The sequence below is a fragment of the Danio rerio genome, chromosome 9 (assembly GCF_052040795.2).
Source record: "Danio rerio strain M-AB ecotype USA chromosome 9, GRCz13ab, whole genome shotgun sequence".
NCBI classification, from domain to species: Eukaryota; Metazoa; Chordata; class Actinopteri; order Cypriniformes; family Danionidae; genus Danio; species Danio rerio.
Window position 1 is genome coordinate 52,114,476 of NC_141029.1, and position 26,007 is coordinate 52,140,482.

At 37.5% G+C, this 26,007-nt stretch overlaps 1 protein-coding gene across 5 annotated transcripts in view; it reads left to right on the plus strand.

The window, feature by feature from the left end:
• Positions 1–26,007, plus strand: part of cobll1b (cordon-bleu WH2 repeat protein-like 1b) — a 155,775-nt gene that overhangs the window by 6,324 nt on the left and 123,444 nt on the right. The gene's annotated exons all lie outside the window — the stretch shown is intronic.

The following is a 26,007-nucleotide window of genomic DNA, read 5'->3' on the forward strand; positions in this document are numbered from 1 at the left end:
ACTAAACTAAATATGTACCCCCGCCGGTCCTATGCCACCCAACCCGCTCAGAGCTGGTATTGAACCGGTGACCTTTCGCATGGGAGTTGGTTGCTCTACCGAGGAGGCTAAAGACCCTGGCCTCTAGTGTGTTGCTAGAGCACCTTTAGAGGTCAGAAGAGTGAGGTTTACCTGCACAGCACCTACTGGCTGGCTCCGTTGCACATAGGTGAATGGTTGTCTATGAGTATTTCCCAGTACTAGGTTTCAGCTGGAAAGGCATCCTAAAACTGGGCTGCTTGTTTTAGGGCTGCCTAAAACAAATGCTGGATAAGTGAAGTTGGTGCTTCATTCCGCTGTGGCGATCCCTGATTAATAAAGGGACTAAGTTGAAAAGTAAATTAATGAAGTAATTAATTTTTGTATTGGATTTATGTGCTTAGTTTTACTGTAGAGCTTTGAGCGCGCTCTATTGTATATGGTGCAACTTCATTAATGTACAACATAGCTTCGAAGACTATTTTTAACCCTTACAGTGTTCAGAGATGCCACAGAGACGCCACATTGTGGTGCCAAAACAAGTGGAAGAACAAGAATTTGGAAACATGGGTCGTCAGTGTTGCATTTATAAATGTGCTGCAACGAAGGTTTTGTTTTGATTTCCTGCTATGAAACTTGACTCACTTGTGGACTACAGTGCATGTGACAGAAATACGTTTGTAAGGAAAATTTTTTACCCGAGAGCTTTTCGCATCTGGAAATGGTGACATCTAGATTTGCTGCTTCTCTCTTTTTAAAAAAAGACGCGGCTCCAGTTGGTGTTGATTGTTCTGTCTCAACAGATTTGGTGAGTGAGTGATCAGTGGTCTTTGTCTGTTTATTCAGAGGCAAAGTTAGTTGGTATCGTCAGCAGTACTCTTTCAGTTTTTAAAGACAGACCTTAGTCAAAATGATTCAGTTAGTTTACAGTACGATAAATTCACTACAATATTATGGACCGATGGATCTGCTGTAAATGCTGCTCTATGAGTGTAAACATGTAAACACCTTAATCAAACTATTACCATCGTGTTGAATTTTCGCTGGATTTTGTGACAGGATAGTCTATACACACACGGCTTTCTGACGCTAATTACTCAGTGCATCTAAGATACCATGAAATGCAGAGGGTTTTTTTCTCTCATTCACCGTGCGGTATCAAACATTCCATTAAGACTACACTCTTCCAGCAAGATCACAAATTAATAATTTGACAAATAATTCGATTACTGATGTCCATGTAAACACAGTCACTGTCTTTCTCCCGTGCATCTGTGTGTTGATTTGCCTTTGTGAAAATCAGCGCGTGCCCAAACGGAAACTCCCTTTTTTATGCAAAACCTTCCCTCTTTTCCTCCCCCGACACTCCCACCTAAACAAAGCTGGACTCACCCACTTTCCTGACTTTTTCCAAAGAGGTGTGAAAAAAACCTGAAACAGGGGGGTTTCGTGGCCCTTTAAAGGGTACAATTGCCGGCAGCTAGCTCTCTGCAACTCACACATGGTCGCCCACTGAAGCTAAGCAGGGCTGCGCCCGGTCAGTACCTGGATGGGAGACCACACGGGAAAGCTAGGTTGCTGCCGGAAGTGGTGTCAGTGAGGCCAGCAGGGGGCGCCCAACCTGCAGTCTGTGTGGGTCTGTGTAATGTCCCAGTATAGTGACGGGGATGCTATACTGCTCAGTGAGCGCCGTCTTTCGGATGAGACGTTAAACCGAGGTCCCGACTCTCTGTGGTCGTTAAAAATCCCAGGATGTCCTTCGAAAAGAGTAGGGGTTTAACCCAGGCATCCTGGCCAAATCTGCCCACTGACCTCTGTCCATCATGGCCTCCTAAACATCCCCATATTCAATTGGCTTCATCACTGTCTCCTCTCCACCAATCAGCTGGTGTGTGGTGTGCGGATCCAGGTGGATACTGCACAGTGGTGGTGGATGAGGAGATCCCCCCCCCCATTGTGTAAAGCGCTTTGAGTGCCCAGAAAAGCGCTATATAAATGTAAGGAATTATTATTATTATTATACAATGAAATTTGCCCACTTTTTACGCAACCTTTAAGTGGTTATTAAACTTTGAGTTTATTAGACACAAAATAAGACATTTTAAAGAAAGCTGAACACCTGTAACCACTGACTTTCATAGTAAAAAACAAATATTGTGAAAGTCAGTGGCTACAGGTTTCTTCAAAATATATTCTTGTGTGTTCAACAGAAGAAAGAAACATGTTTAAGTAAGTGTTTCTGTCAACTGGATGTTGTCAAGAGGAGGTAAATAATAATAATTATAATTCAATCTAAAAATACAACATCAATTAAAAACAAGCTTATATAAATGTGTCTTAATCAACTTTTTGAAGTGACAGAGTTGGTGTGTTTCTCATATGAAGGTTTAAAGAGAAAGTTTTCATATTTGATAATATTTTTTAGCATCTTGGTGTTTTGATATCATGATAGATATTCTTGATCTAATCACACAAGGGTGGAATGTTTTAAGTTAGATTATAAAGGATACTTGCAGACATTTGTGCTGTTGATTTTACAGCCAAAACGATGTCACTTCCTGGAGGGTGATGTCGTTAAGGAACTGGCTTTTGTTAGCAAAGGGATTTTGCAAAGAACAAACAGATGGAAAGTGAGGACACAGGAATAACTATAAATATATTACCAGTGAAGTCAGGATTACATGTTTTTTTTAGATTTATGTGAAGACTTTTAGTTGAGGCATTGTTGTAATGACTGAGTTATAGGTGTACTGTAGATATTTCAGTCGGTGGTCATATAAAAAAAGTGTAATGCGCAATGCATGTGTGTTTGATCTTTCATATTGTGGATTTAAAGATTATTGGGAATGAGGGCTAATATTTTCCTGCAGGATTTTCCAGTTGTTTTATTCCTGCAAGCAGTTCATTTCACATGAAGAGAAAGCATTGTACTGCATAATAATGTGAGTTCTGGAATAAAGCTAAAAGTAAATGAATGAAGCAGAGAAATTCCAGTGTTATGGATGTGACATTTGCAGGAAAAAAAAAGGTAAAACATAAATGTTGGGCTGCACCATTCTGGCTAACATTAGAATCATGATTTTTTTTGCTTAAAGGTCCTGGTGTCACGTCCAGTGGGTGGGGGAAAGGAGCGAGGACTGGATGGATATTTATTAATAATAGAATAAAATAAAAGGCAAAACAAACTACCTCAAGGGGGAAAACATTAATAAAACAAATAAACAAACAAACTAGACTGGGCAGGCTGGCAGAGATCAGGACAAGGCAGGAAAAGATGATGAACTAGCACAGGACAGCGGACATGAGGAGAATATAAGCAGAAAGAAATTAACACACAAACAGGTGAACCTAATAAACTAATAATTGGTTAACAAGGAGGGTGGGACTAGACAATAGACGGGACAAGAACACGCAGCCAATGAGAGAACTCATTAACCGCGTGTTCACAAGACAACACTAAAAGCACAATACCACAATAAACACTGAGCCACATGCTTAGACAACACCAACATAAACAGACGCAAGACACGAGCACACAATAGATGATGACACCTTATGCTCATACATATGCAACGCGCATGTTTCATCTCAGCGCCAACCGAAACCAACCAGACTGTGACGCTGAGAATACAAACAGACCGACAGAACAAAACACAAACACGAGTAAAAGAGCGCGTGTGCCAAGCACGCACAGACCTTGCGTGCCCAAATTAAATGGGAGCGCGCATGTTCTGAGCACACTCACAACAGCGCCTCTTCAGAGACACACTAGCTATGTTTCCATCCACCTATTTTATGCACATTTTGCAAATGCGCATTAAAAAACCAGTTGATGGAAACGCCATGATGCGCATAAATTTAGAAAATGCGCATAAAAAACGTATGCGCCTAACTGGGTAGGATAAACTTTTTATTCGATAAGGAAATATGCGCATAAACTGCGATGGAAACACTTTTACCGCACAAACTCCAGCATGCGCATTAAAAAAGGTCATGTGATTTTGTTAAAAGAGATCATGTGATACTTAAAATGTGTGTGAATGGATAAAACATCAGGCTGAGCACATTATAAAACATCTGAAATGTTGTTTTGGTCATTATGAAACACCTTATCATTTCAGTATTAGTGTTATTATATTATTAATGACCTCCAGAATCAAGAGCGCCTGTGCTCCGCGTCTGACACCTTCAAACGCCACTGCGCGCTCACTGCTTGTCAGGTTTGTCTTCTGAGGCGCATTCATTTAGAAAAGATTGATGCAGCTTCTCCTACTGCAGCAAATGCAGTTTTTACTGTTGATATTTGCCGCCAGTTAATCAGGAAGTGACGATTTTGTTCGCTTTGACTCGTTGGATAGAAATGATGCTTCATTCGCAAAACTTTTATGCGATAATCCAGTTTTGCGCATAAAGTTCATTCGCATTTTTGGATGGAAACATAGCTATTGACATACAGGACAAGACAGGGTTAGTCTCACCTAAACAATAATTTACAAAATCAGAAAGGCAGAACCCTGACACCTGGAGGGTCGGTCCTGGAGGGTCGGTGTCCTGCATATTTTAGTTCCAACCCCAACTAAACTCACCTGAACCAGCTCATCAGACTCTTTCTAGGTGTGCTAGAAACTTCCAGGCAGGTGTGTTAAAGGATGTTAGAGCTAAACTGTGCTGGACACCAGCCCTCCAGGACAGAGTTTGGACAACCCTGCTTTAAGGTGACAGTGTTAACCACTAAGCCACCATGTCACATTAATAAAGTTGTTAAAAATTAGGCAGCGATTGGGGTATTTATGACAAGTATTGAGAACCACCAATATAGACAAATAATCGGCCTCATGTGGTTTTGGAAAACCAGTTCAGCGTCTGGTTTGTATATTTTAAATTTCCCAGTGTCCTAATAATGTAGTCCTCCCCTACAGCTATGGTATTAGTACACCAGATAACTACAATCGCCTCTGAGGTCAAATTAAAAAATGCCAGCAGTCCTTTGCAATCTCCAGTCATATCTAAGAGGGAAATGAAAGCCGTAGACCACTTTTGTACAGTAATGTTACAAATGCAATTAAATCCTCATTTCCCCAGCAGAGAAATTAATCAGGAGAAGTTTGCCAGAGATTCCCCCCGCTCACGTCTCCCTAAAGTTCATTTCCCATGACCTCCACATGTGTCCAAGAGCGTTTCTCAGCTCTGCTCCGAAAGCAGGAAATGCACCCGTGTCAGAGGTCAAAGCGATGCCTGCGACAACAGAGACTTTAATTACTGTCAGACTGTCTTGTAAACAAGCACACAACCAGAGACACAGCCAGACACACGATTCTAAACCTTCACTCAGAAACAGGCCCGTTTTCATAAACATATAAGAGCAATTCCATGCAAATGTTCACCAAAATAATGAAAGTTTTTTTGTGTAGGCTTGTATTTTAGTGCTAACCACTGAGCCACCGTGCCACCCCTCTAAAAAAATAATATAAAAAACGAAACAAAAAAAGGTTTAATGGCGACGCAGTGGCACAATAGGTAGTGCTTTCCACTCACAGCATGAAGGTCGCAGGTTCGAGCCTTGGCTGGTGATGATGGCGACTACTGTAGTGATTCCAGTTGTGTTATTTTTTTGGTATTTATCTTCAGGGGTCCGTTCTTCATACCTCGCTTAAATGATCTAAGATGATTTTGCCGATCCTGGATCTTTTCATCTTGATAACTGATCTCTCGCTAATTTGGTTCTTCAAACAAGTTCACGAATCAGGTTAGAATATCTGGATAAACTGATCTGAGATCGCTGCGTGTGTTGTGAAGGACAGATCTATCGGTCCTCGAAATCATGATCAGCAATGCAACGATTGGCTGACGGCACAGCTGCGTAATGACATCATCTGATTAATATTCAATTATTCATGTTAGCAAAATTACATCAAATTAGCAGTAAACGGCTTGTTAAATATGACACGCAATAACCTTCAACATTTGTTGTGAGCTGCAGGCTTTACACTTTCATGTGTTAAGAGTATTCATCATGTATTTCAATGCAAATCAATGTATTTAGTTCCACATTTAGAAAATATTTTCTTTATTATAGTAGCCATTTTTTTTAATCGGTGTAAAGAATAACTGGTTGTTTACAAAATAATTTTGATATTGGTAAAGGCGTCTGCAACTTTTGTGAAGCATCAAATCACCGGCATATTAACTATCAAAATATGTTTATGACTGCATAAATGTATTATTGCTTTAAGAAAAAAGTCACATATTGTGCATGTTTATTATACACAATTTGTACTAAAGCGATCTAAAAAGTTCATATCAATAAGTTTTCTCTTTGCACCACCAGGTGGCAGTCTTTGTACTTTCAATTCGAGGGTGCAGATTGCATAAGTTTTATTAATATATATAACTTTATTTATTTTATTAATAACTATAACTTTATATATGGTTTAAAAATATTTACTATTTTCCCAAGTGTATATAACTACTACTGTAAGAAAATATCAGAATTCGGTACATACTTTCTGTATTATATTTGCTTGAACTGAGCCGATCTAATCCTGTTTATATGAATTGAACCTGCTCCCGATCAGGTTTAAGCTAGCAGAACTGTTGCTTCGTCAACAACTCTCGGATCAGCTTTGAAGAACGAAACGATCCTGGATCGTGTCAAATCGTCAATATCCAAATCCAGCTAACTGAGTAATCCACGTACGAAGAACGGACCCCTGGAAATCACTGAAGCCATGTATTATGTTATCATAACGATCTAATGTGGCAATAAGATCATAACAGTACTGTGCATTTACACAATGGCCATATTGATCAAAGTAAACACACCAAAAACAGCATTAACATTATAGCAGACACTGTAAAAAGCCTGTTGACAGCCACTAGACTTTTCTGACCGGGTATTCCAGTGTCATCGAGTGTCAGAATGTTGTGGCACTGCTATACAGGAGCTATTATTAGAGATTATAGATCACGAATAGATTGCGAAATTTAGCGTTTTTTATTTTAGCGTTTTTTTTTTAAGCATGATGGTAAAACATGAACGTGGTTATGAATATAATAAAATGTGTGTTTGTTTGTTGTAAAAATTCGTAATAATGACAAAAAATACTAATTAGTGGATCTCCTTTCTTTTGGGTGCAGCTGGAGCTTGTGTATTCTGGGAAATTTGTTCTACCCCTTGGTTTCGAGTGTGGTCCTGAAAAATCTTCGTTGGAAGGGATGCATCCCCCTTGCCCTTAGCTCTACGCCTTCAAGCTAAAGAGAATTGGGACACCACTACCCCTTCACGGGCACGCGCAAAACGTGGGGTAGGGAAAGGGCTAAGGCAGGGGTCACCAATCTCGATCCTGGAGGGCCAGTATCCCTGCAGCGTTTAGCTCCAACTTGCCTCAACACACCTGTCTGGGTGTTTCAAGTATACCTAGTAAGACCTTGATTAGCTTGTTCAGGTGTGTTTGATTAGAGTTGGAGCTAAAATCTACAGGACACCGGCCCTCCAGGAACAAGTTTGGTGACCACTGGGCTAAGGGGTAGAATTAGGATTGGGCCTATATCCTTTAACTTATTAAATCTCTGTAATAGTAATCAGTTTTAACAGGTTTAGATTGATTCGGAGTAATCTGACAACAAACATTGAAAAAAAATACAAATAAAGAAAAACAAAAGGTTACAAACAGTTCATGATAAAGTTCACCGTGATTAAAGGACAGTTATTGATAAACTTTACAACACATAATACACAAACACTCTTCATTGAACATCATAGACATCACCTATACATTATACACTCCTTCAAGCTAAAGAGAATTGGGACACCACTACCCCTTCACAGGCACGCGCAAAACGTGGGGTAGGGAAAGGGCTAAGGCAGGGGTCACCAATCTCGATCCTGGAGGGCCGGTGTCCCTGCAGCGTTTTGCTCCAACTTGCCTCAACACACCTGTCTGGGTGTTTCAAGTATACCAAGTAAGACCTTGATTAGCTTGTTCAGGTGTGTTTGATTAGAGTTGGAGCTAAAATCTACAGGACACCGGCCCTCCAGGAACAAGTTTGGTGACCACTGGGCTAAGGGGTAGAATTAGGATTGGGCCTATATCCTTTAACTTATTAAATCTCTGTAATAGTAATCAGTTTTAACAGGTTTAGATTGGTTCGGAGTAATCTGACAACAAACATTGAAAAAAAATACAAATTAAAGAAAAACAAAAGGTTACAAACAGTTCATGATAAAGTTCACCGTGATTTAAGGACAGTTATTGATACACTTTACAACACATAATACACAAACACTCTTCATTGAACATCATAGACATCACCTATACATTATACACTCCCTGACAAAAGTCTTGTCGTCGATCCCAGTTGTAAGAGCAACAAATAATAACTTGACTTCTAGTTGATTATTTGGAAAAGTGGCAGAAGGTGGATTTTTTTGATGAATCATCTGTTGAGCTGCATCCCAATCATCACAAATACTGCAGAAGACCTACTGGAACCCGCGTGGACCCAAGATTCTCACAGAAATCAGTCAAGGTTGGTGAAGGAAAAATCATGGTTTGGAGTTACATTCCGTATGGAGTGGATGGCAACATCAACAGTCTGAGGTATCAAGACATTTGTGCTGCCTATTGCATTACAAACCACAGGAAAGGAGCAAATTGTTCAGCAGGATAGCGCTCCTTCTCATACTTCAGCCTCCACATCAAAGTTCCTGAAAGCAAAGAAGGTCAAGGTGCTTCAGGATTGGCCAGCCCAGTCACCAGAGATGAACATTATTGAGCATGTCTAGGTAAAATGACGAAGGAGGCATTGAAGGTGAATCCAATCTTGATGAACTCTGAGAGTCCTGCATGAACGATTCCTTTGCCACTCCAGATGACTTTATTAAGTTCTTTGAGTCATTGCAGAGATGTATTAATTGAAATGATTCATTTTTTCTTTCGAGCGTACAGAATCAGAACACTGGGAAATTTAAAATATACAAACCAGACGCTGAACTGGTTCCTGAAATCCACATGAGGCCGATTAGTCGTCTATATCACGAGCGAGGAGATCTGGGTGCTGAATCCTCCATGCACATTAGCGTCAAGTATGATCTTTATTAACACACGTTTTGGACTTTAAGAGTTTGGAAATTCATGCTCCACGGGTTCAGATTTTGCTAGCGGAGGATGATGTCAGCTGAGAGCGTTCCAGTGGCTGGAAGCATTTTCTATGAAATGTGAGAGATTTTTTTCCAGCACGTTCTCATAACTCTCTTTTTTCTGCATTTCACACACACACACACACACACACACACACACACACACACACACACACACACATGCACACACACGCACACACACACATATTACATCTCCCACATTGGCTATGAGCACGTCCCTGTGTTATTGTGATTTTAATTAGAGGCGAGTCTGATATTTTGAAGGCTTTTTATGAGAGTATTTCGAGTCTTGCGCAGACGCTCTGATATTCCACCCAGAGACATTTGATTAGTGTGGCCTGTGGGGTTTGCGGAGAGAAAGTTTTGTTGTGCTAAACGGCACGACTCGTAACCGCACAGAAGTCAATGTGTAATTTGGATTGGGATTCTGGTGTCTCTGGCACTGTGGGGCATCAGGCCATCAAAAATGTCCTACTGTACGTCTGTGGTGGAAATCCTAATTTTACAGCCAGTTGCCTAATTTTTTTTTTATTCATTTCACATTTTATTTTACTTTTGGTTTGATTCTTTGGTCTGAACATGAGTCCGGCACGGTGGCTCAGTGGTTAGCACTGTCGCCTCACAGCGAGATGGTTCGAGTCCCAGCTGGGTCAGTTGGCATTTTTGTGTGGAGTTTGCATGTTCTCCCGGTGGCATGGGTTTCCTCTGGGTGCTCCGGTTTCCCTCACAGTCCAAACACTTGCGCTATAGGTGAATTGATACTAAACTAAAATTGGCCGTAGTGTATGAGTATATGTGTGTGTGTGAATGAGTGGGTGTTTCTCAGAGCTGGGTTGTAGCTGAAAGGGCATCCACTGATAAATAAGGGACTAAGCTAAAGGAAAAAGTTAGTGCACATACATTCCTTATAAAATACTATAGTAAATACTTTTGAATCATGATATAAAAGTACTTGAATTATATTCTATAGTTGCTATGTTAATACAACAACTATATTAACAAATTACTCAAATCTGTAGTTTTTGGCAACTACACACCAGTTTACTGTAGTAAAACTAAACTGTATTACAGTATTTATAACAGTTTATATGTTTACTATAGTTAATACTACTGTATGCTGCAGCATTCATTAACAAAGTGTTGTAAATATTATCATATATTCAGTACAGTCATAGCCGGAGTGTGTGTAAGGCTGAGGAAGACTTAGAAAAAAAAGGCATTGAAAACATGTAAAGGGTGTAAGGCGGAATATGAATGTAATTTAATGTTGATAATTAACAGAACACTTCAGCTATTTTAAGTTTGTCAGTCAAATTTAAAGTCCCCCTCCGCACTAAAATGGAACTATCCAACTCCGCACTTACCCTGATGAACACTTTTGACTAGAGTTCACAGCAGCTCTGAAAACCAAACCAAAACTGCTGGCCAGAAGACAATTCTGATTTGCTGGTCGAGGACATTAGTAGGCCCACATGGAATCTGCGCTCGCAGAATTTTGCAGATTTTCAACAGATTTTCCGCAGAATTCCGCAGATTTCAGCAGATTTTTAGCCCATCATTAATTCTGTTTATTTACTTGAGTAAATGTGTAAATCTAAATTTATTTAGTTTTTATTCAGTACTTTATTACTTTTTATTTAATATATTAAGGTTTTAGTTATGATACTCCGCTGTATACTCCCAAAATAATTCCGCAGAAATCCGCAGATTTTTACCAAAATTCTCTGCAGAAATGGCAAAAAACGTCCGCAGATTCCATCTGGCCCTGGACATTAGTAATAAAATGACAAATGAGTATTACGAGAGAGGTATAATAATATATTACACTGGTTTAACTTGTTTTCAGCATGAAATGAAATTGGTAGTTTAATTGTACATAGTCTAGCCTATAGTGTAGCAATCCAACACAATCTCACGGCAATTCGTAACTTTTTGATTTAGTGGCTAATTCGGATGAATTCGTACGATCTAATTCGTACAATTTATTAACATTTGCTCATCACCCAATGACGGGTTAGGGGTGGGGTTAGGTGCCACGCCTCCTTTTTAAAATTTACTGAACCCGTATGAATTCGTACAAATTAGCCACTAAACTGGCAAAACGTAAACTACTTACATTTTCTCGTGAGATCAGGCTGAGTAATCTTGTTAAAGGAAATCGTTTGGAGTTTTGCAATTCAAAGGTCAAATGTTTATTGCTGAACTACAAGTTCGGTTTTTGTTTGGCCTCGTGAAAAAGAAAATGATTTCGGGGTCTTGACACATTTTTGCAATTTAACAACTAAGTCAACGTCAACACTTATAATGCCGGGTCTAAAAGGAGGATTTTGCTGCATAAGGCTGGGCAGTGGCTAATATTTATATTGACTGCCATGCCAAACTCATTTTTGTTTGTTAGACAAAAAGCTACCATAATAATATTATAATATAATAATAATATAATATAATAATAATATAATATAATAATAATATAATATAATATAATATAATATAATATAATATAATATAATATAATATAATATTCATTCATTCATTTTCTTGTCGGCTTAGTCCCTTTATTAATCCAGGGTCGCAACAGCAGAATGAACCTCCAACTTATCCAGCACGTTTTTTTTTTTTTTGCAGCGGATCTCACAACCCATCTCTGGAAAACATCCACACACACACTCGGGACAATTTAGCCTATCCAATTCACCTGTACCATCTTTGGACTGTGGGGGAAACCAGAGCACCTGGAGGAAACCCACGCGAATGCAGGGAGAACATGCAAACTCCACACAGTAACACCAACTGAGCCGAGGCTCGACCCAGCGACCTTCTTGCTATGAGGCGACAGCACTACCTACTGCACCACTGCTTCGCCCAATATAATATAATATAATATAATATAATATAATATAATATAATATAATATAATATAATATAATATAATATAATATAATATAATATATACAATTTATATTATTATTATTGTATTCACTACCAGGCAACAGTTTGGGGTCAGTGGGATTTACATTTTTTTTTTTTAATAACTTTCTCCTGCTCACCAAAGCTGCATTTATTTAATCAAAAAATGCAATACAAATTGTAAAATTGTGAAATGTTATTGCACTATAAAATAACTTTTCAAAATGAGTTTATCATTTAATTTAATAATTTATTCCAGTGATTTTAAAGATGAATTTTCAGCTTTATTACTTTACCTCAGAAATCACTCTAATATTATTATTATTATTAATAATAATAATAATAATAATAATAATAATAATAATAATTATTATTATTATTATTATTTGCCAACTGCCTAAGGGTTTAGAGCAGGGGTTCTCAGTCTTGGTCCTGGAGGGCCGGTGTCCCGCAGATTTTAGCTCCAACCCCAATCAGACACACCTGGGCTAGCTATTCAAGCACTTTCTTGGCTTTCTAGAAACGTCTTTCTGAATGAATAAATGAGTGAATGAATTGTTTAACTGCTATCATTCCTTCATTCATTTTGTTTTCGGCTTAGTCCCTTTATTAATCTGGGGTCGTCACAGCGGAATGAACCCCCAACTTATGCAGCATGTTTTTATGCGGTGGATGCCCTTTCAGCTGCAACCCATCACTGGGAAACATCCACACACACACTCATTTACACACATACACTACGGACCATTTAGCCTGCCGAATTCACCTGTACCACATGTTATTGGACTGTTGGGGAAACCGGAGCACCCGGGGCAAACCGGAGCACCCGGAGGAAACCTACGCGAATGCAGGCAGAACATGCAAACTGCACACAGAAACACCTACTGACCCAGCCAAGGCTTCTTTCTGTGAGGCGACAGCACTACCTACTGCGCCACTGCGTCACCATTAACTGCTTTCATAATATCATAATTTTCCATCATAGCATCGTCTATCGACTCAATCCTAGTGCTAATCACTGAGCCACCATGCTGGCTCTGTTTATAAAATAGCGTGGCTAATTATATTATAATCATAAATAAATACCAGTGATTTACACTCAAATCCATACATGCACATTTGACAGTATTTAAATCACTCTTACAGATTTCCACTGTGCTGCTAATAGCATACAGTAAATGCAGATGTGCCCGCATTCAGTGATGCGTTCATACTCTGGAAGCTTCGAATGGGAAAAGAATAGACTGACAAATGAGGGGAATTTAAGCTTGATCTCTGCAAATATGAAAGCAAGATGTGAAGGTTTGCAGGTGTTGGCAGGACTCTGTTGTACGCTGCTGCAGTTTTGGCTGCTTTTACTCTTGACATCTGTTCTTGGAATTCAGCGCTGGACGGACGGACGGCTGCGCTGGTGTGAATAACTGTCGGAATGTTTACTCGCTTATGATGTCATCTTGTGTGATCTGCAGTCGTTTCCAAATGATCAACACACACACTTTTACCTCACTGCCTTGACAACAAAGTGTCACCTCAGGGACGTGGGTATGGGAGCACTTAAGTGCTGTTCCAGATGTTTCCATACTTTCTCACACTCCATCTTTTCCTCTTCATACTCTTTCAAACTAACACACACCGCAGACATAGACACACACACACACTCACATGCACAGCTGTTGTATTCAATCCAGTGCTGAAAGCAGTAAAAGAAAAGTGATTATGCTGGCATGACAAAGACTGTCTAGAAACCACACAGAAACAGTACACATCACCTAGCAATAGGGCTGCACCATATTGGAAAAATCTGACTTTGCGGTATTTTGTTTTCCTGCGATATGACTACAGTTTCACCAGATAACTTTATCTCTCTTTGGAAAGAATTGATCATTTTAGATTGATTGGTATGGTTCTGTGTCACGATCACAAGCGTTTCAGTCCTTCCAGATTGCTGTGAACCACATACAGTTGAAGTCAGAATAATTAGCCTCCATTTATTTCCCCCTTAATTTCTGTTTAACGGAGAGCAGATTTTTTTCAATACATTTTTAAACATAATGGGCTCTATTTTGACGGTCCATGTGCAAAACGCAGGGCGGAAACACTTTCAGAGCATGTCAGGACACATTTTTGCTAATTTTAGGATGGGAAAATCTGCTTTGCGCCGTGGCGCATGGTCTAGAAGGGTTGAGTTTATTTTCTTAATGAGTTATAGGTGTGTTTTGAGAATAAACCAATCAGAGTCTCATCTCCCATTCCCTTTAAGAGCCAGCTGCGTCGCGCCAAGAGCGCATTCGCTATTTACAGGACGCAAAGTAAGTCTAAGTGGAAAAACTGAGCATTTCACAAGCAAACAGTTAACAGTTTTTTTTTTAACAGAAAACTGTTAAACAGAGCATCTACTGCATGAGAATGAGAGATAATGGATCTACTTTCACATTCGCTCTTGGATAGGGAAACCTTTACGCACAGACATCAATTAGTCTATAAATAATTAATTTAGTTTGTTAAGCGCAAATATTTGTTTCAAAACTATTTCTAAATTCAGTTCTAATTTCCAGCAAACGAATAAATGAACAACAATAACGAAGTGTGCTCAAAAACCTGAGTTATATCCTAAAACACATGCTGTGCCTCATATGGTCTAAAACCTGACAGGTGGACAAATCTAAGCTTGTTTTTAATAAAACAAACATAAATATGGATATAATAAATAATACTGCTAATAATAATAATATTATACAAAAGCAAATTGTTATGAATGAACTGAAAAAGCCTCCCGAGATGAAGAAGACATAAAAGCAGTGATTTTTCATATTTATGTAGGCTAGAAAATAATGTTTTGTAAAATTTTAATCCTTTATATTTATATCCTATATCTATTCTTATTATATCCTATATATATATCCTTAATATTTACATTTTTCATATGTAAAGATATTTGCCTATTGCTCTCTTGTGTGTATTAAGCAGTGTGTAAGCGAGGCGCAACTCTGTGCTGAAGTTTAGACCGGGTTTGTTTTGGTCTAATGAAAAATCTATTATAGTTTCTCAAAATAGCAACACGCCAGTGGTCCGCCTCAGAACGCTTTCCTTTTTAGACCAGAACGCCTATGGGCGCACAAATGAGCGCTAATGCAATTGCTATTTAAACAGCGTAGCACAACGCCTCAAAACGACTCTTGCGCCAAGCTGAAACTAGCAAAAGACTATTGCGCCGCGCCTTGCGCCACACTGCGCCGGGTGTATGATAGGGCCCAATAGTTTTAATAACTCATTTTTAATAACTTATTTTATCTTTGCCATGATGACAGTAAAGAATATTTGACTAGATATTTAACCTTAGTATCAAAGAATTCTGGCCCAGATTTGGCATAAAGCTGGGACAGCAGGCATTTATCCGGCACTGGCATACAGCATGTGGGCCAAACATGTCCCGGGTTTGGCAGAGGTGGCACTGTCTTTAAGGCAGCACACTAGATTTGGGCCAGATGTTAAACGTAGGATTTGGCCCAGGTTTAAAAAATTAATATGTGGGCCACGTGAGTTTTGCCCATCTTGACCCACATTTAAAATACATTGAAATAATTTTTGAGTAAAGTAATTCTACCAATCAGGTCACTTTGAGAAAAAGCGTGCCCACAGTGTGCCTAAAGGCTGATTTATACTTCTGTGTCAAATGCACGCGTATGCTACGGCGCAGTCTTCACATTGTTTTACATACATTGTTCAGCAACGTGGACACCTCCAAATGGTGTTGAAAGAGTCACATGCTGTATTTATAAGATATAATTCAGCCAAAAAATGTAATTTTTGTCTTCATGTAATGTATTTGCGACCGCAAAATCACACGTGACGTGAGCTGACCATCAGCTATTACCACAGAGAGGGCGGGCGTGAATGAAGTCGACGCATAGCCCTACGCCGTGGCCGTCGGCATCGCTGACGTGCACCTCTCAAAAAATAAATGTGACTACACGTCGCAACGACGCATAGCGCAAGCTCTATGATTGGTCGGCTTGGTAGCGCTGACGAGTCTGGGCAGGACCGAGAGTCGCGCAAGCGTTGCGATCCCGATGGAGCGATTGTTTACAATTGTGGAGACCCATGAAGGAGCTCCAAATGGAAAGTTTTGTTTTGTGTTTACCTCATAGTTAAAGCTGTTGCATGTCCGCCAGTTCCTCTCTCAAAATGAGCGAGTTTGAGCCACTTGTACATCCCGGAAGCGTTCAGAAAGAACAAAACACAGGCGAAGAAACTCCTTAAGACACATTAACACCTGACTGCCAACTAGCGTTTCGGAAGTGTTAATGCAGACCAACAGAGACAGCGCGCAGAAGTTAAAGTGTACAGCTACGCGCGTTGCATGCGCCGTTGGTTTTGCTGGTCACTTGACGCAGAAGTATAAACCAGGCTTAAAGGGCAATGCTTCATGGGTTTATCATAGAGCTGCACAATTAATCGTAAAAAGATCACAATCCCGAATCAACCCCCTAGATGATTTTAATCCAGTATTTCTATGATTCTGTCAATCATGTTTTCAGGAGAGAAGCAATGGTGCAAGTCTTCACATTGTTTTACATACGTTGTTCAGCAACGTGGCTCCTCCAAATGGTGTTGAAAGAGCCACATGCTGCATTTATAAGATATAATTCAGCCCAAAAATGTAATTTTTGTCTTCATATAATGTATTTGCAACCGCTAAATCACACATGACATGAGCTGTCCGTCAACTATTACCACAGAGAGGGCGGGCGTGAATGAAGTCTACTTAAGTGAACAGAACCTGCATAAGCTGTAAATAACAGGTAATAAAGTTGTAAATAACATTCAGTTTGTGGCACAGAGTGATCGTTTGGGAGCTGCGCGGGAAGTGACACGCTCTTAGCACAGATAAAGCTTTAAAATGTGGATACAATTTACATATTAAAACAGTGTTTGAAATGAGAAATGCAAACAATGTAATTTAATTTACATTTTCATTCTGCACCAAACATTGCTCATATGTCTTGGAAAATGCAAATTAAAATACAGAAATACATTGCCATTTAACATATTACATTTTAAATTGAATTATGCTACTCATATGCTTCCATATAATCCTAATAAAAATAAATAAATAAATAAATAAATAAATAAAGTTGGGCGATGAAGTTAGTTCAGTGGTTAGTACTGTGGCCTCACAGTAAGAAGGTTGCTGGTTCGAGTTATCATTTCTGTGTGGAGTTTACATGTTCTTCCTGTGTTGGCATGGGTTTCCTCCAGGTGCTCCTGTTTCCCCCACAGCCCAAATACATGAGCTATAGGTGAGTTGGGTACACAAAATTGGCCATACTGTATAAGAGTGCGTGAATGTGAGATTATATAGGTGTTTCCCACTACTAGGAAGTGCATTTGCTGTGCAAAATATACTGTATGCTGGAATAACGGGCGGTTCATTCCGCTGTGGTGACCCCTAATAAATAAGAGACTAAGCCAAAGGAAAATGAATGAATAAATAAAGCTGCATTGAGTCACTGTTACATTTGTCTTGGATTTTTTCGTTTCCAGTCGTCTGGATTAGTGCAGGAGATCGTTTGATGTTTATAGTTGTTTCGGTTTAGTGAGCTCTTTGCTGCAGATGAAAGGTTTCATTTCAGGTGTTTTCTCAATACAGAATGATTAATAGTCCAGCATTTCAAATGCACTGATTCCAGTGTAAGGTTTTGGGTGGATTTAAGAGACAACTCCCTAAGACGCTTTTTAAACAATGGTTAGTCTGGAAGCTAGACATCTCAGACATCAACAGCCTGAGGTCATTTCAAGCTGATAATGACTCGTTACATTGCACGCTGGAAGAATGCTACGAATCCAGGGGACAGGCCTTATTCTCACTTTAAATACCAGAAAATGACAGCTTACTTATGTTGCTCAACATGACATTAAAGAATGCATTGTGTTTGAATTTGTGTGGAAACATTTGAAATTAGAGAGCTAGCCCAGAAGAAAATAACAAATCTATGTTTTGGTTGTGATATTGATGTAGGGGCGGCACAGTGGCTCAGTGGTCAGCACTGTCGGTTGGCAGTTCAGTGTGGAGTTTGCATGTTCTCCCCGTGTTGGCGTGGGTTTCCTCTAGGTCAGTCTTAGGCAAACTATATAGACCCAAGGGCCACATCAAGTTTTGCAAACCAAGTGAAGGGCCACATGTCAAATCCTTCCAAAAATAACTTTTATTTATAGTGGCGGTATGCATGAAACATGTAATATCAGACAGAAACATGTCACATTAACACAAAACTGATTTTTTTAAATAATTATTATTGAGTAAAATTTACTAGTCAAATTAATTTGCACTGCTATTTATATTTACTTATCAATTATCATAAAATCATAAAATAATCCCTTATAAAATATAAAATATTAATAATTGGATATTTTTTACAGTGGAGAACAGAAAAGATTTCTGCTAGAAAAAATCTCATATTAACACATTAAAAATAATTCTTAAAGTTTATTATTCAGTCAAATTTACAATAATCTATTCTGCCCTGCTTTTACATTATACAGATCAATCATCATAAAACTTGATAAAACCACAAATCTTTGATAAAAGAACTTTTTAAAGTGGATGTATGCATGGAAAATATATTCTATGACAAAAAATTTACAGATTTAACCAGCAATTATTAAATATTTTGAGTCAAATTCACAACAATCTCATTTGAGCTTGTATTAAGATGCTCATATCAATCATTTTAAAACTATGAGATAAAACGGAAGAAGAATCTGTAACGCGGGGAAGTGACACCAACAAATGGGGTAAGATCCAATATGCAGGTTTAGTCAGGCAAGCAATGGTCAATACAGGTGCAAACGGGTATATACAGGCAGTCCAGAATCGTAGTCATTAAACAGGCTATAGGTCGTAAGGCAGGCGGTTAAACAGGAGAACAAGGATAAACAAGGCTGGGTCGACAAATGGGAAACAAGACAGGGAAAACGCGTTGTAATGTCATCTAAGATAAACAAGACTCGGCAAACTGAAAGGGTGAATGTGTGGCTTATGTAGTGAATGCAATCAGTCTCTGATAGTCCTCAGGTGTTGCGAGTGTAATCAGTCTAGATGAGTGAGCATGGGTGTCTGGGCGAAATGCATGTCTGAATATGTAGTCCAGGAAAAGGTGGACGTGTAGTCCATGGTTATTGTGTGGGAACCAGATCTATGGAGAACGATCACTGGTTATCGTGACAGAATCTTTGGCTATGTCCAAAACAGCCTACTACTCAGTAGGTACTGTATTTGAATTTAAACTTACTACTCGGTCGTTAGAAAAGTACGTTCTATACAGTATGAATGTGAAAAGTACGAATGGAATTCAGATGTACTACATCCGCCATTTTGTCTCGGTCACGTGACCTACTTGCGTCGCTTCATTCCCATTCATGAGTTCTCTCGCGGGGCATCATGGGATAGCACAGCATGCATGTGATGCGCACTTTAGAATCTCGCTGGAAGTAGTAAGTCATCTGGGTACTTCTCGCATACGGATTTTCAAATTCTATGAATTCAGACATAGTACTCGGCTTGCTGATTTTAGCACACTGTATAGTATGGAAGTATGCGGTTTCGAACGCAGCCTTAGTCTTTGTTATTCAAAGTCATGTTATTATGAGTGTGTTAATGTGAACAATAAGCCTAAAAAGAAAGTTATATTAATATCAACAACAACAGTCTTTCAAAATACCTAGCTAGTAATACCTACCTAGTCGTTGCCTAGCGACATAAAAAAAGCGTACCACTCTCCTTTTTTTTTGTCAACAAAAAGGCAACGGAAATGCATGTTCGGTGTGATTGGCCCCTTAGGTTGTGGTATTTAAAAACATCAATACTTTAATGGCATCTTAGACCTACCATTTTCTGTCTGATTTTGTTGAAGAAGTATTTTGTTGTCCATTCTTCCTTAAACACACGACAGTCAGAGTCAAATTTTTTTTTTTTTGCCTGACTTATTTTCCGTCATTCAGTGCATTTTAATATCCGAGAGTGTGTTCTAATTCTACTGATTGCTCTAACTGTACCGCGTGCAATACTGCCATCAAATGGCGTTCACTTGTATTGCATCATTAATTTACAGATTTGAAACCAAACCATTACTCAGGAGCAGCATTTTAAAAACTCCCTCGCGGGCCGGATGAAAGTGTTCATTGGGCCACATATGATTCATGGTCCGTAGTTTGCCCACCTCTGCGTGCTCCGGTTTCCCCCACACTCCAAACACATGCACTATAGGTGAATTGAACGCCCGTAGTGTATGAATGTGTGTGAATGTGAGAGTGTATGAGTGTTTCCCAGTACTGGGTTACGGCTGGAAGGGCATCCGCTATGTAAAACATATTCTGGAATATGTAATGATTTATTCTGCTATGGTGACCCCTGATAAATAAGGGACTGAGCCGAAGGAAAATGAATGAATGAATAATGATGTAAACATGTATAGCTGATGTGGTATTTTTGATGTACACTGAAAAAAGTGTTGCATGCAGAACTGTTGCAAACAATTTATTTGTGTTGAATTTAAACAAATAAATTAAGTTTAATAATGTTCAACTTAATTTGTTTGTTTACAGTTTTTCTTGATTGCAGTTGTCAATGCAGTTGTCAACTGAAACTCCACATTTTCAAAACAGTTAACACACAGGCCTAAACAGCGGCACTCATGGTCTAAATGACACATTTTGCTTGCAAAAGGCACATATTGTGTCAAAACATTTAACATATGCAACAAAAGCTAGTTTTACCTTCAAACTACACAACTTGCAAACAAGTATATGAGCTCTTTCAATTAATCATTACACAATGGACAACAAAATACAAAATACAGAACTCAAAATGCACCACCATTGCTTGCCGTTGTAGCTTATAGCCAATGGCATTTGTTGTCTCTATTTGGGCTGTCAAATTTGCCTTTTTGCAAAGAATTGGATCAAGAATAAGATGTGCTTTGATTGAATATATATTGAATTCATGACATTTTTCAAACTGTGGCTGAAAACTGAAATACTGTATATAAAAAAAACAGACAAAAGTAATAAAATACTGTAAATATTAGAGAAAACACATGTAAACTAATATACAGTCAAATCTATTGGGAGTATAGGACATAGCCATATTGACCTCCTCCATCAATGCTGGCACAGAACAACACAGACCTTCCATCGTTTATATAAGGTTTTCAGAATGATGGCTAATTGAAGATTTGTGTAAAGGAGTGTCAAACCGGTGCTTCAGTGATTTCATACTGATGTTGGTAGTTTTTAATAGTTAGGAATAGATGGATTCTGTTTGGTTACCAAAACTAAAACAATGGAGTTTGGACTGCTTGAATGACATCCGTGTTAACTGTTTGGAAAAATGGTGGGGAAAATGTGTCAACCCAATGAGAAAGGGTTTACACATTTGCAAGACCGGTCCTCTGCTCTGCTGGGATAGTGATAATGAAAATGAAGAGGAACCTAGTTTCTTTAACCAGGTCAAAGCAAACGAGAAAAACTGTAAATGCAGCTCAAATAAATTGTTTATAGCCACTTAAGGTAAAAAAATTAAGTAAAACCAAGGAATCATCTTTGAATAATTTTTTTCAGTGTAGCTAATTCTTTAAACGCAGTACTGTATATGTGAGTTGGAGCACAGCAGATTTGATAATGTCCAGGCTAAAATGTCTAGGGCTGCACATAATTTCGTTACAGCATTGATATAACAACATATTTTTCATTTTGTCAGTTTAGTGGCTAATTCATACGAATTCGTACGTGTTCAGTCGTACGAAAATGTACGATTTTAAAAAGGAGGCGTGGCACCTAACCTCACCCCTAACCCCAACCGTCATTTGTTGATGAGCAAATCATACTAAATTGTACTAATTAAATCGTACGAATTCATGCGAATTACCGCTAAATCAAAAAGTTACGAATTGCTGTGAGATTGCGTTGGTAAATTTGCAATGTCAGTTCAGTTTTAGTTTATTCATCCATTAGAAAAGATTATGGTACTGACCATAGAAAGAGTTATGGTACTATAGTTAGTTATGAGTTATGGTATGCTAGAAAGCAGCATAATAGTGCTTACTGTTGGCTGCATGATGTGTTGAAATGCTTCCTACAGTACGTAGACACTAGTGCTCTCCAGGATTTGGATCAGAGCCAGTGTCAGTAGATACCATAGATCTTCTGTGCATACCATTTGTCTTGACTCCTCCACATTCCACACACACACACACACACACACACACACACACACACATGCTCCCTCTCTCTCAACAGCTGTATTTAACACTCCTCAGCACTTCCATGAGGACTTAATGCAGTGTTTCTGTCCACTGGAACACCAGAGCTCCTGATTTCGCAGTGCCTTTCCTGTCTGAGGAATACAAGGCCTTTTATTTCTCTATGTTGTGTTTCTGTGAGCATGTGGCGGGACTCCAGAGAACACAGGAGAATGGGGGCTCTTTGTTTTGCTGTCAGGCCTGCAGGCACTGACCGTAAACTGCTTTGAATGCGGCAAAGAGGAATATGCCCCAAATTGATTCGTTTGGTGTGTCGTGTGGTAATCAGAAGTTGGCGTGTTTGTTTTTTGTTTTTCCGGGAGTTGCACTACATTTGTCAGAAGTCAAATATAAGGAGCAAGATCAGTTTCAAAAATAATACATTTACAAAATATAATCCATACATGCACAGCACAATTCATATGTACAAAATCCAATTTGTAAATTCAAAACTTTGTAACTAAAAATCATGAATATTTTGACAAATGAATTGGATTTGTGCATTTATGAATCGTGTTTTGAATTTACAAATTAAATTTATGCGTTTCTAAATCATGTTTTGAAGTTACGAATTGGATTTGTGCGTTTATAAATCGTGTTTTGAATTTAGGAATTGGATTTGTGTATTTATGAATCATGTTTTGAAGTTACGAATTGGATTTGTGCGTTTATAAATCATGTTTTGAATTTATGAATTGGATTTGTGCATTTATGAATCGTGTTTTGAATTTACAAATTAAATTTGTGCATTTCTAAATCATGTTTTTTTAAGTTATAAATTGGATTTGTGCGTTTATAAATCGTGTTTTGAATTTAGGAATTGGATTTGTGCATTTATGAATCGTGTTTTGAATTTACAAATAAAATTTGTGCATTTCTAAATCATGTTTTTTTAAGTTATAAATTGGATTTGTGCGTTTATAAATCGTGTTTTGAATTTAGGAATTGGATTTGTGTATTTATAAATCGTGTTTTGAAGTTACAAATTGGATTTGTGAGTTTATAAATCGTGTTTTGAATTTAAAAATTGAATTTGTGTATAAATGAATTGTATTTTGAAGTTACGAATTGAATTTGTGTATAAATGAATTGTATTTTGAAGTTACGAATTGAATTTGTGTATAAATGAATTGTGTTTTGAAGTTACGAATTGGATTTGTGTATTTATGAATCGTGTTTTGTCGTTACGAATTGAATTTGTGTATTTATAAATCGTGTTTTGAATTTACAAATTGGATTTGTGTATTTATGAATCGTGTTTTGAATTTACGAATTAGATTTGTGTATAAACTAATTGTGTTTTGAAGTTACAATTTGAAATTGTGAGTTTATAAATTATGTTTTGAATTTACAAATTGGATTTTTGTATTTATTAATCGTGTTTTGAATTTGCGAATTGAATTTGTGTATAAATGAATTGTGTTTTGGAGTTACGAATTGGATTTGTGTATTTATGAATCATGTTTTGTAGTTACGAATTGAATTTGTGTATACATAAATCATGTTTTGAAGTTACGAATTGGATTTGTGCGTTTATAAATCGTGTTTTGAATTTACGAATTGGATTTGTGTATTTATGAATCGTGTTTTGAATTTAGGAATTGGATTTGTGTATTTATGAATCGTGTTTTGTTGTTACGAATTGAATTTGTGTATTTATGAATCGAGTTTTGAAGTTACGAATTGGATTTGTACGTTTATGAATCGTGTTTTGAATTTACGAATTGGATTTGTGCGTCTATGAATTGTGTTTTAAAGTTACGAATTAGATTTGTGCGTTCATGAATTTTGTTTTGAATTTACGAATTGGATTTGTGCATTTATGAATCGTGTTTTGTTGTTACGAATTGGATTTGTTTGTTTATGAATCGTGTTTTGAATTTACGAATTGGATTTGTGTATAAATTAATTGTGTTTTGAAGTTACGAATTGAATTTGTGTATTTATGAATCGTGTTTTGAAGTAACAAATTGGATTTGTACGTTTATGAATCGTGTTTTGAATTTACGAATTGGATTTGTGCGTTTATGAATTTTGTTTTGAATTTACAAATTGGATTTGTGTATTTATGAATCGTGTTTTAAATTTACAAATTGGATTTGTGTATTTATGAATCGTGTTTTGTAGTTACGAATTGAATTTGTGTAGTTATGAATCGTGTTTTGAAGTTACGAATTAGATTTGTGCGTTTATGAATTGTGTTTTGAAGTTACGAATTGGATTTGTGCGTTTATGAATTTCGTTTTAAATTTATGAATTGGATTTGTGCATTTATAAATTTTGTTTTGAAGTTACGAATTGGAATTGTGCGTTTATGAATCGTGTTTTGAAGTTACGAATTGGATGTGTGCGTTTATGAATTTCGTTTTGAATTTATGAATTGGATTTGTGCATTTATAAATTTTGTTTTAAAGTTATGAATTGGATTTGTGCATTTAAAAATCTTGTTTTGAAGTTACGAATTGGATTTGTGCGTTTATGTATCGTGTTTTGAAATTACAAATTGGATTTGTGCGTTTATGAATTTCGTTTTGAATTTATGAATTGGATTTGTGCATTTATAAATTTTGTTTTGAAGTTACGAATTGGATTTGTGCATTTAAAAATCTTGTTTTGAAGTTACAAATTGGATTTGTGCATTTATGAATTTTGTTTTAAAGTTACGAATTGGATTTGTGCATTTATGAATTTTGTCTTGAAGTTACGAATTGGAATTGTGCATTTATGAATCGTGTTTTGAAGTTACGAATTGGATTTGTGCATTTATGAATTTTGTTTTAAAGTTACGAATTGGATTTGTGCATTTATGAATTTTGTCTTGAAGTTACGAATTGGATTTGGGCATTTATGAATTTTGTCTTAAAGTTACGAATTGGATTTGTGCATTTAAAAATCTTGTTTTGAAGTTACGAATTGGAATTGTGCGTTTATGAATTGTGTTTTGAAGTTACGAATTGGATTTGTGCATTTATGAATTTTGTTTTAAAGTTACGAATTGGATTTGTGCATTTATGAATTTTGTCTTGAAGTTACGAATTGGATTTGGGCATTTATGAATTTTGTCTTGAAGTTACGAATTGGATTTGGGCATTTATGAATCATAATTTGAATTTACAAATTTGAACTGTGTTTTGAATTTACAAATTGAATTTTCGGTTAATTGTGTTTTGAATTCATGATATGGATTTGTGCATTTGTGAATGTGAACTGTGTTGTGTATGTATGAATTATATTTTGTACATTGATTATTTTTGAGACTGATCTGGCTCCATATATATGCTTTTGGAAAGAGTACTAAAAAATCATACTCAAGTAAAAAGCACCATTACCTGACAAAACAAATTAGTACAGTAAAAGTATCTGTTGTAAATACTACTCAAAGTATGAGTAAGTAGCATAAACAAATAAACATAACGTATAAAATAAGCACATGCAATGTGAAGGAAAATAGTGCAGTAACTAAAAATGTACACATAAAAGTACTCGTTTTAAAAAACTGCTTAAAGTACACTTGCTGAGAATGTACTACTCAGCCTCAGTGCCAGTAATTTGAGTATTTGTTGTAATTTGTTACTCTACACCACTGGCTGTCCTAAATGTTGCGTTTCGGCAGATGATGCATGT